This window comes from Toxorhynchites rutilus, chromosome 2, assembly GCF_029784135.1.
Source record: "Toxorhynchites rutilus septentrionalis strain SRP chromosome 2, ASM2978413v1, whole genome shotgun sequence".
NCBI lineage: Eukaryota > Metazoa > Arthropoda > Insecta > Diptera > Culicidae > Toxorhynchites > Toxorhynchites rutilus.
In genome coordinates this window covers 79,779,336-79,788,796 of record NC_073745.1, presented here as the reverse complement: position 1 = coordinate 79,788,796, position 9,461 = coordinate 79,779,336, and positions in this window count along the sequence as shown.

Below are 9,461 nucleotides of genomic sequence, written 5' to 3'. Positions count from 1 at the left end.
ATTTTGAACCCACTGTACTTATAAAAGCCGCTTAATTTCAGTTTATTTCAGTTTAACGTTGAGAGATTACATTTTTTATTGAAATAAGTCATATTTGAATTATAAAAAAAAAAATTTCAAACTGTATATAATCGAGTCCAAAATTATATAAACGAATCATATATAATTGAGAGTCCGTCTTGTATAAGGAACTAGGTTAACGAAGAAAAAAATGATTAAGTATGTTATTCAAACTAAATCGTAACGATCACGCAAGAACTGTTCAATTACAACGAAATTTTCAAATAGTTTCACTGGAACGTTTTCAGTTGATTTCAATATTCCGGACATATTCTTCAAGTTGTGTGTATTGCTTTACGCGATCGAACAGTTTGTTCCCAAAAAGGTGAATAGTAAACCACCCCACCCACCATGGCTGAATCACAATCTAAAACGCCTGAGAACAAAAAAAAGATCAAACCTACGGACATTTGCTAAATATCGCTGTGACTTGTGGAGAAACCGGTATTCAGTTGCGAACAAAAATTATAAAAATTTGAACAAAATCCTGTGTAACGCCTATAAAAATCGCATTCAGTCAAACTTGCGTACCAATCCAAGAGGTTTCTGGAGACATATTGACAGCCAGAGAAAAGAGATTGGTTTGCCTACCGTAATGATGCGCGACAACGATGTTGCTGATACCAAAGAAGGTATCTGTGAGCTGTTTCGGAAGCAGTTTAGCGGAGTTTTTGTTGACGAAAAACTCAATAGCCATCAAATTTCTTCAACTATTAGCAACGTTCCCAGCCTGTCGTCTGTTGGTAATAATCCGTCAATAAATGCCGTTATTATCGTGTACAAAAAATTAAGGATTTCTTCAAATGCTGGACCTGACGGTATCCCTTCTATTATTTTGAAGAAGTGCTCAAGCAACCTGTCGACACCGTTGAGCATCTTGTTCCGCCGTTCCATCCTCTGTGGTACTTTTCCAAATGTGTGGAAGAAGTCATTCGTGTTCCCGGTATTCAAGAAGGGTTGCAAGAAGAACGTCAGGAATTACAGAGGAATTGCCTGCCTATGCGCTATCTCCAAACTATTTGAGATAATTATTTTGGATTACATTTCCCATGCTTGCAACAGCTACATTGCAGATGAACAACATGGATTCATGTCTAAGAGATCAACGACTACAAATCTCGTTCTGTATACTTCGTACATTGCCCGCTCTCTAGAATCTCGAAATCAAATTGATGCGGTGTACACAGATTTTTCTGCAGCATTTGATTTAATCAACCACGACATTGCAATAGCTAAGCTCCATCGTCTTGGATTCAACGGTTCTTTTTTGAAGTGGCTTCATTCATACCTCACTGATCGCGAAATGTCAGTGAAACTAGGAGACACTATATCTACGTATTTTCGCGTAACATCAGGTGTTCCTCAAGGCAGTCACCTGGGTCCATACATATTTCTGTTGTACCTTAACGATGTAAATTTTAGCCTCAAGTGTCTGAAACTTTCATATGCGGATGACTTTAAATTGTTCCTCCCAGTGAACTGCATCGAAGAAGCTGAGTTTTTACAACAGCAATTAGACATATTCGCCCAATGGTGTGTAACCAACAGGATGTTTTTAAACCCTTCAAAATGTTCAGCCATTTCATTCTCACGCAAGCGTTCGTCAATAAGCTTCGGAGCTATTGCTCATTGGTACGCTCGATCCTTGAATATGCATGCGTGGTTTGGTCACCGTATTACCAGAATAATGTTCAGCGAATTGAGTCGATACAGCGAAAATTCGTTCGTTTCGCCTTGCGCAATTTACCGTGGAATGATCCAATAAACCTACCTAGATACGAGGATCGCTGCAAATTGATTGGACTGGACTCATTAGCTTCACGCAGGAACGTTGCCAAGGCTCTATTTACCTCCGACTTGATTTTGTCGAACATCGATTGTCCTGAGCTCCTTCGGTTGATTAATTTCAACATAAATCACCGTAATTTACAATCTCAGAACTATTTATACATCCCATCAACCCGAACAAATTACGGGTATAATGAATCTATATCTAGCATGTGCCGCGTATTTAACCGTTGTAGTGTCTGTTTCGATTTCCATCTGTCTCGTTCGTCCCTCAAAAAAATGTATTCTATTGCTCTTAATTAACTTGATTAGTTACAGTAGTATATATTTACATAGTTGTAGTTTGTAGTGGTAGTATTATAAGTAGTAGTAGTAGTTATGAAGCATTAGGGCATCCATGTATAGCCTGTTGTCTTTGTAAAATAAAAAAAAATAAATAAAAAAAAAAAGTTTTATTTAACGATCGAAGGTGTAATATCGACACAATCATCACAATCAGCTTTTTCAACACATTCCAGTATATCGATATTTGGCATCAGATCACAGTAAATCACGTTTTGGTCCTTTTTGCACTAATCATTAATGGACGTTGATCAATCGAACGGTATAGTACTGTCGATATCAGCAAGCTCACGGCGCACTAATTGTGCCAGCGGAATATCACCATCATCATTGAAGGAAAATTCGGCTTTCCTGAAGCAATTTTGAATAGTTGAACCTTATTGATATTGGAGGGTGAAAGTATTCTAATTGCATCCAATACCGATATATCTGAAGGGTCCTAGAGTGCATTTAAATACAGTAAGAATGCTGATTAACATGGAAGTTAAAAAGGACAAACATCCTCCATTTCTTGCAGTCTTCGTAAGTCCTAATCAATCGAAAATGACGATAGTACTGATTCAGGTTCTTGATTATGTCGAAGTCCAGCTGCTGAGCTACGGAAGTAAAAATTTGTGGGAAAATTGTAAACTTATCGATTTGAGCTTTGGTCGGAGATTTGTTTGGGTGCGCTGTACAGTTATCAACGAACATGACCACCTTTTTGAAGAAATAGATATTAGTACGATACATTACCATTACACATAATTCCAGAATTAATATCTTTTTATTTTCTTTGGAAAATTTTTCGTCAAGTTGCTTGATCCATTTCTCAAAAAGCATTAAGTCCATCCAGGCCTTGGTGTTGCTCTCGTATATCACTGGTAATGACTTCTTCTTTTTGAAACATCGTGGGTTTTTACACAATTTTCCCTTCCGATTCCATTTTTTCTTTAGCTTGAATAGTGTTGATACCGTACTTTGTGCAATACTGAACTCTTTTGCAGCTTTAGACCTCTTCCGTCCATACTTTTCGACCTGCTCGATGATGCACGTTAGCGTTGATGATGGTTAGCGTTTTAATCGTTCGCTTGAAAGGTTTTTCGTGGTTTTCCATACTTGAAAAGAAATTCCCTGATGACACACACAAAAACGCACAAAAACATGTGCGCGAAAATCAATTCAATAACTGTACAGCTCCTCCGGATTATCGGGAAGTTGAAATATTCTATTGAGAAAAAAATATACCGTAGCTGCACAGCGTATGAAATTTCATACGCTCAAAAGTAAACATAGATATTTTTGCGGTTTCATAATTTTCTTCGGATTTTTTGCTAGATATCATTTTTTACACTCGTCTAGTAGTGTTGTGTCATAGATTTGAGCAATTTAGAATCCTTTAAGAGGTAAAACTTTGATAAATTTATGTTTATTTTTGCGACTCCATTAAACTCGAACTTTGCAAGCTTCAATACACAACAAAACAACAAAAATTACAGATAAAATGACACTGACACAAATAACACTCTTAAATTGTCATGTGGTATCATTTAAAATGCGCTTAACACTTTAGTTTCATCAAAAACAGTTTTCAGAAACGGGCATTTTTGCGTATTAAATTTCATACGCTGGGCACTAATGGGTTAAATGGGCGTAAAAATGACAGAAAATGCCATGACTCACAAATACTGGTAAGCATTTGTATAATACACGTCGGACTCGATTATACGGAGGCTCGATTATCCGGAGACTCGATTATCCGGGATTCGATTATCTGGAATTTTAGACTCGATTATCCGGAGTATTTTATTTTTGAGTTTCGGAAATTTTGAAATATTTGTACAATAATTCTATATTGAATAGCTAATATGGGTATCAAAAGAAAGGGCTCGATTAGTAGAATGCAGTTATTTATGAAAAATGCAAATCCAAGATGGCGGCCACTACAAAATGGCGGATTACCTATTTTATTAGAACCCCATCAATATGGGTATCAAATGGCTTGACTAGTAGAACACGGTTATTTATGAAAAATGCCCAAAAATGTATCAAATTCTCGACTAGTAGAACATAGCAGATAATGAAAAATCCAATTTAATGATGGCCGCAGTCCCCAAACAACTAATTGCTTTTTGAACGGTTTCATTCAGCTTGACCTGTTTCTATGTGTGTTTGAATGCTTGTTGGGTTGTCCCACATTAATAGAAAATTGACCCCGTTCCTGTTGATTGATTGATCTGAAATTTGGAATATACATTTAATTCCACTGTCATTATAAAACTGAGTATTCCATGATCTTGAAAAATTCAATTTGGCCGCCTCCAAATCAAAGCCATTCAGGCTTGATTTGGAGAATACACTACAGTTCAATTCTCTTCAAAATGTCATCGCAATAAAGTAGCTAAAGACATGCTTGAACGATCAAATTCTGATCCCACGTTCATCCAACGCATAATTATTGACGACGAGACATGGGTGTACGAGTGTGACATGCAAACGAGTCAATGATCATGAGATAGTGATAAAAGAAAAGATAATGATGACCTTCGATATTTGTGGTGCTGTCCATTCGGAATTCCTTCCAGAGAGCCAAACGGTCAATAAAGCATACCTTTACATTAGGGGGTGTTCGAGAGGGAAAATTCGATTTGTGGAAGGGTAATACTTGGATTTTGCACCGCGATAATGCACCAGTTCATCGATAGATCATTGTGAACGAATTTTTGACCAAAATTGGCACTAATGTGATTAAATAAGCACCGTACTATCCAGATATGCCTCCGTGTGACATTTTCCTGTTTCTGAAACTCAAATTTCCGCTTCGTGGAACCCGTTTTGACAGCATTGAAGACATGAACAAGAATTCGCTGCGTGAACTGAAAGCAATTATTAAAAGTGTATTGGTGACTGGATTGTTCGTTGGAAAAGGTGTACGGGGAAACTTCGTTATAACGTACCCTCGGCATAACGTCACTCGATATAACGTACATTTTACTTCGATATAACGTACACATTTTCAACGTCCAAAGGAATAATTTTTTGAATATTGTTTTTCTGAAAGAACATTAAATTATCTGTATTTTGATACTAAAGCATGATTTGTACTTTTAACCAATCCCGAAGTACAACTGTTTTGTGATTCTGGATTCTAAATGAATCAAATTTTAATCAACAGTGCGAAGGGAAACATCATGATAAAGGCTAGCTTCGTTTTCTAGTTGAATTTAATCATTAACCTTACCCAAACAGCAACACAATGAAGTAATATAAGCTACGTTTCTTAGTTCTTTTTATGCTTCGATACAACGTACAATTTTGAAAGCAAAATGTACGTTATATCGAAGTTTCCCTGTATTGCTTCAGAAGAGGCCTATTTTGAAGGCGATAATATGAATTTAGATTAGTGATGGCCAGGTATAGACATGGTGCGGGCCGCATTAGAATTTTCATTATAGCCATTCTCACTACTTTTCATAATGAAATGTAAAAATATACGTATTTATGTGGTACGTTTTTGACTTAGATTTATGGTACTTTTTTGAAATTAGATTTTCATAAATGTATAATTCGAAAACAAAATAAGATAAAAACCAAAAACTTTAATTGAAGGTATAGAAGTAAATATTAATAAATAATAAATAAATAATAATAATAAATTATATTTATTATTTATTATTTATTATTTTAGATTTACATTTTTACATTAACATTTTTGGCAAAATTATTCGACCATCTCTTTTTCACGCAGAGTCGAAAACGCTAAGGCCGCTGCAGCTTCTCGATAGAATTCTTTAACGATTGGTAATTCCAATGAGAACATCCACAGGCAAGCTCCTCCAACCTGGCCCGAAGTGAGTAATCTGATGGATTGTTAAATGGCCAATCATTTTCGGAGATAAAGTATGATATGTTTGTTGCTAGTCTCGTTTTCTAACCATTTTAGGAGTTTTTTTTGCATCGTTCCAAACATATTCGCTTCAATCTGGGTGCTAATAAATGACTCACATATCGGTGTACGCACCAATTAATTTATTCAGTTCATTTTGACCGATGAACGCTTTTGTTACCGAAGAGGATTGCATTGAGCGTGTTGATGAACAACATAGATAACATTGTGCAGTCCCTTTTTTGGGTCTATCGCCCACATCAGTTGTACTGTACTGTTTTAGTATTGTTTCAGTGTTCGGAATACGAATCGTTCATTGATAGAAAACGATTTGAGCAACTCGTAGATCTGTTTTGCCCTTTTCCCGCACTTAAATAACGTGACAGTTGCCACACACTTCTCGTAATGACCGAACTTTATCGTTGCTAGGAAACCGAACAAATATTGACGGGACCGCGAAATTTGGTGAGATTGAAGGAGGATATCGAACTACACGACTGCAGTGTTACCAGTGGTGGTAACTTACCACTTTTCTTCGTTCCAAATTTTCTCTGCTGAGAGCAATCGCGATTTCAAGGACAGAATTATGGTTATACTTGATAATGTGAATACGGTTTAATTGAACGTTCTTTCAGTCATCAAAAAGTTTCTACAATATCAAAAGGATCAAACTGTGCTATAGAATTAGCGGATGAAATTCATCAGTTGCCAAAATTCATCTTTGGTTGACGAAGTTTGCATTCGCTATTCGAATCGATTCTACAGAATGCTTCCTCGTGTGTGTGTGTGTGTGTGTAGATCTTGCTCTTTTGTTGGCATTTCCGCTTGCGCCTCCGATTTGCGTTGCGCTTTCGGAGTAACTGACTCAATGAGAAAATCACACACTTATCGGGATATTGAAAATGAACAGTCGCAACATTACATTACATAATCAGTTGAGAGCCGTGGTGGCTCGTGCTGTCTCAATTATTCGTCTCCAATCTACTCGGTCCTGGGCCACTCGTCGCCAATTCCGTAAGCGTCCCGTCACTCGCAAGTCGGCTTCGATCTGGTTGAACCACCTGGCACGTTGAGCCCCTCTATTTCTGGTGCCGGCGTGGTCATTGAAGAGAACGGATTTCACTGCACTGTCGTTCGGCATCTTCGCGACATGTCCAGCCCACCATAACCCCCCATCGACTTTCGCCAGGTGTAGAATGGGAATCTCTCCAAGTAGTGCCTGTAGTTCGTGGTTCATACGTCTGCGCCACTCTCCGCTCTCCGTTTGTACTCCACCAAAAATAGTCCGCAGCACTTTCCGCTCAAAGAATCCATGTTCCAGAGCACGTAAGTCCTCCGTGAGCAGCGTCACAGTCTCGAGTCCATAAAGGACCACTGGTCTTATTAAGGTTTTGCACACCGTTAGCTTTGTTCGACGCCGTATTCTCCTTGACCGAAGCGTCTTGCGGAGCGCAAAGTATGCACGATTTCCAGCTTGAATGCGTCGTTAGATCTCTTTCGTGGTATTGTTGTTGGCGGTGATCAGAGATCCCAAGTACACGAATTCATCAACCACTTCCAGTTCACTGTCTGTGGAAGGCTCACTGTTTTCTCCTTTGAGCCTCTTCTCACCATGTACTTGGTTTTTGACGCATTAATAAGTAGTCCCACCCTCCTGTCCTCCGCTTTTAGTCTGGCGTAGTTTGTCCCAGCCGTCGCAAAGTTTCTTGTTATTGAGTCAATATCATCTGCGAAGCCCAGGAGTTGGGTACTTTTGTTGAAAATCGTGCCCCTCGTTTCGATGCCCGCACGTCGGATTACACCCTCAAAGTTTGTCCTTAGTCGTGCATGATCTGCCATAGCTGTTCTCAATCGACTGTATCATAAGCTGCCTTAAAGTCTATGAATATGTGATGAGTGGTCACGTTGTACTTCCGACATTTCTGGAGGATTTGTCGGAGGGCAAAAATCTGGTCCGTAGTGGCGCGGGCCCCCATGAAGTCCGCTTTGTACTGCCCTACGAAGCCTTTGGCTATCGGGGATAGACGACGTGTTAGAATCTGGTTAATCTGGCGTTAGTTAGCGTTATGCCGCGGTAGTTGCCGCACTCGAACCGATCGCCCTTTTTATAGATGGGACAAACAATACCCTCCATCCATGCTTCCGGTAATTTCTCCACCTCCCAAATCCTGGATATTACCCAATGAAGTGCCGTTGCCAGTATATTGTTACCGTGTTTATAGAGTTCAGCCGGAAGTCGGACTTTTCCAGCGTCTCTATTTGCCTTCAGCAGCCTGATTTCTCGCTGGATCTCCTGGAGGTCGGGGGCTGGGACATCATTATCGTTTGAAGGCATTCCCAGGTAGGTTTCCATTACGCCTCCATCTGCTATCTCGCCATTGAGGTGCTTATCGAAGAACTGCTGCCACCTGTCGACCACCTCACGCTCGCTTGTAATCAGGTTTCCTTCGTCGTCCCTACACATGTCTGGATTCGGTGTGTAGCTCTTACGTGATTGGTTCACCTTCTCATAGAACTTGCGCGTATCAATAGCCTGAAATAGTTGTTCTAATTCGTCACGATCCCTGTCCTCCTGCTGGCGCTTTTTTCGCCTCAGTATCGTGGTCAACTTATTCCGCGCTAGTCGATATTTGGTCAAATTCTCCCTCGTGGAAATGCTTAGATAGTTTTTTCCGAGCTGTTTTGCTTCTCTCCATCGCTCGTAGTTTCCTCACCTAGTACCGCGGTTGCGGTCTCTTCAATGGCAGAGCTAATCTTACTCCAGCCGTCTTCGAGATTCGAAGCATTTAGCTCCCCAGAGGAGGGTAGTGCCTCATCCAACAGGCGCGCGTAATTCTCGGCAGCTTGCGGGTCTTTCAACTGCCGAATGTTAAACCGAGGAGGGCGGTTTTGGCGTGAATTGTAAGCCCTCGATAGTTTTGAGCGCACATGTACTCCTACTAGGTAGTGATCCGAGTCAATATCCGCACCGCGCAGGGAGCGTATGTTAGTGATGTTTGAGAAAAATCAGCCTTCGATGAAGACGTGGTCAATTTGGTTTGTTGTATGTTGGTCAGGTGATCTCCAAGTGGCCTTATGAATATCCTTGCGGGGGAAGAAAGTGCTTCTGATCACCAGGCCTCGGGAAGCTGCGAAGTTGATGCACCGCTGGCCGTTGTCGTTCGTGTCGGTGTGTAGACTGCATGGACTTATCACCGCTCTGTACATTGCTTCCCTACCAACCTGGGCGTTCATATCCCCGATGACGTTCTTGATGTCCCGTTGTGATCAGCTGTCGTATGTCGCTTCCAGCTGCGCATAGAACGCTTCCTTCTCGTCGTCGGGTCTGCCTTCGTGCGGACAGTGCACGTTGATAATGCTGTCAGTTGTAGAACTGGCCTTTTATCCTCAGTACACACATCCAACA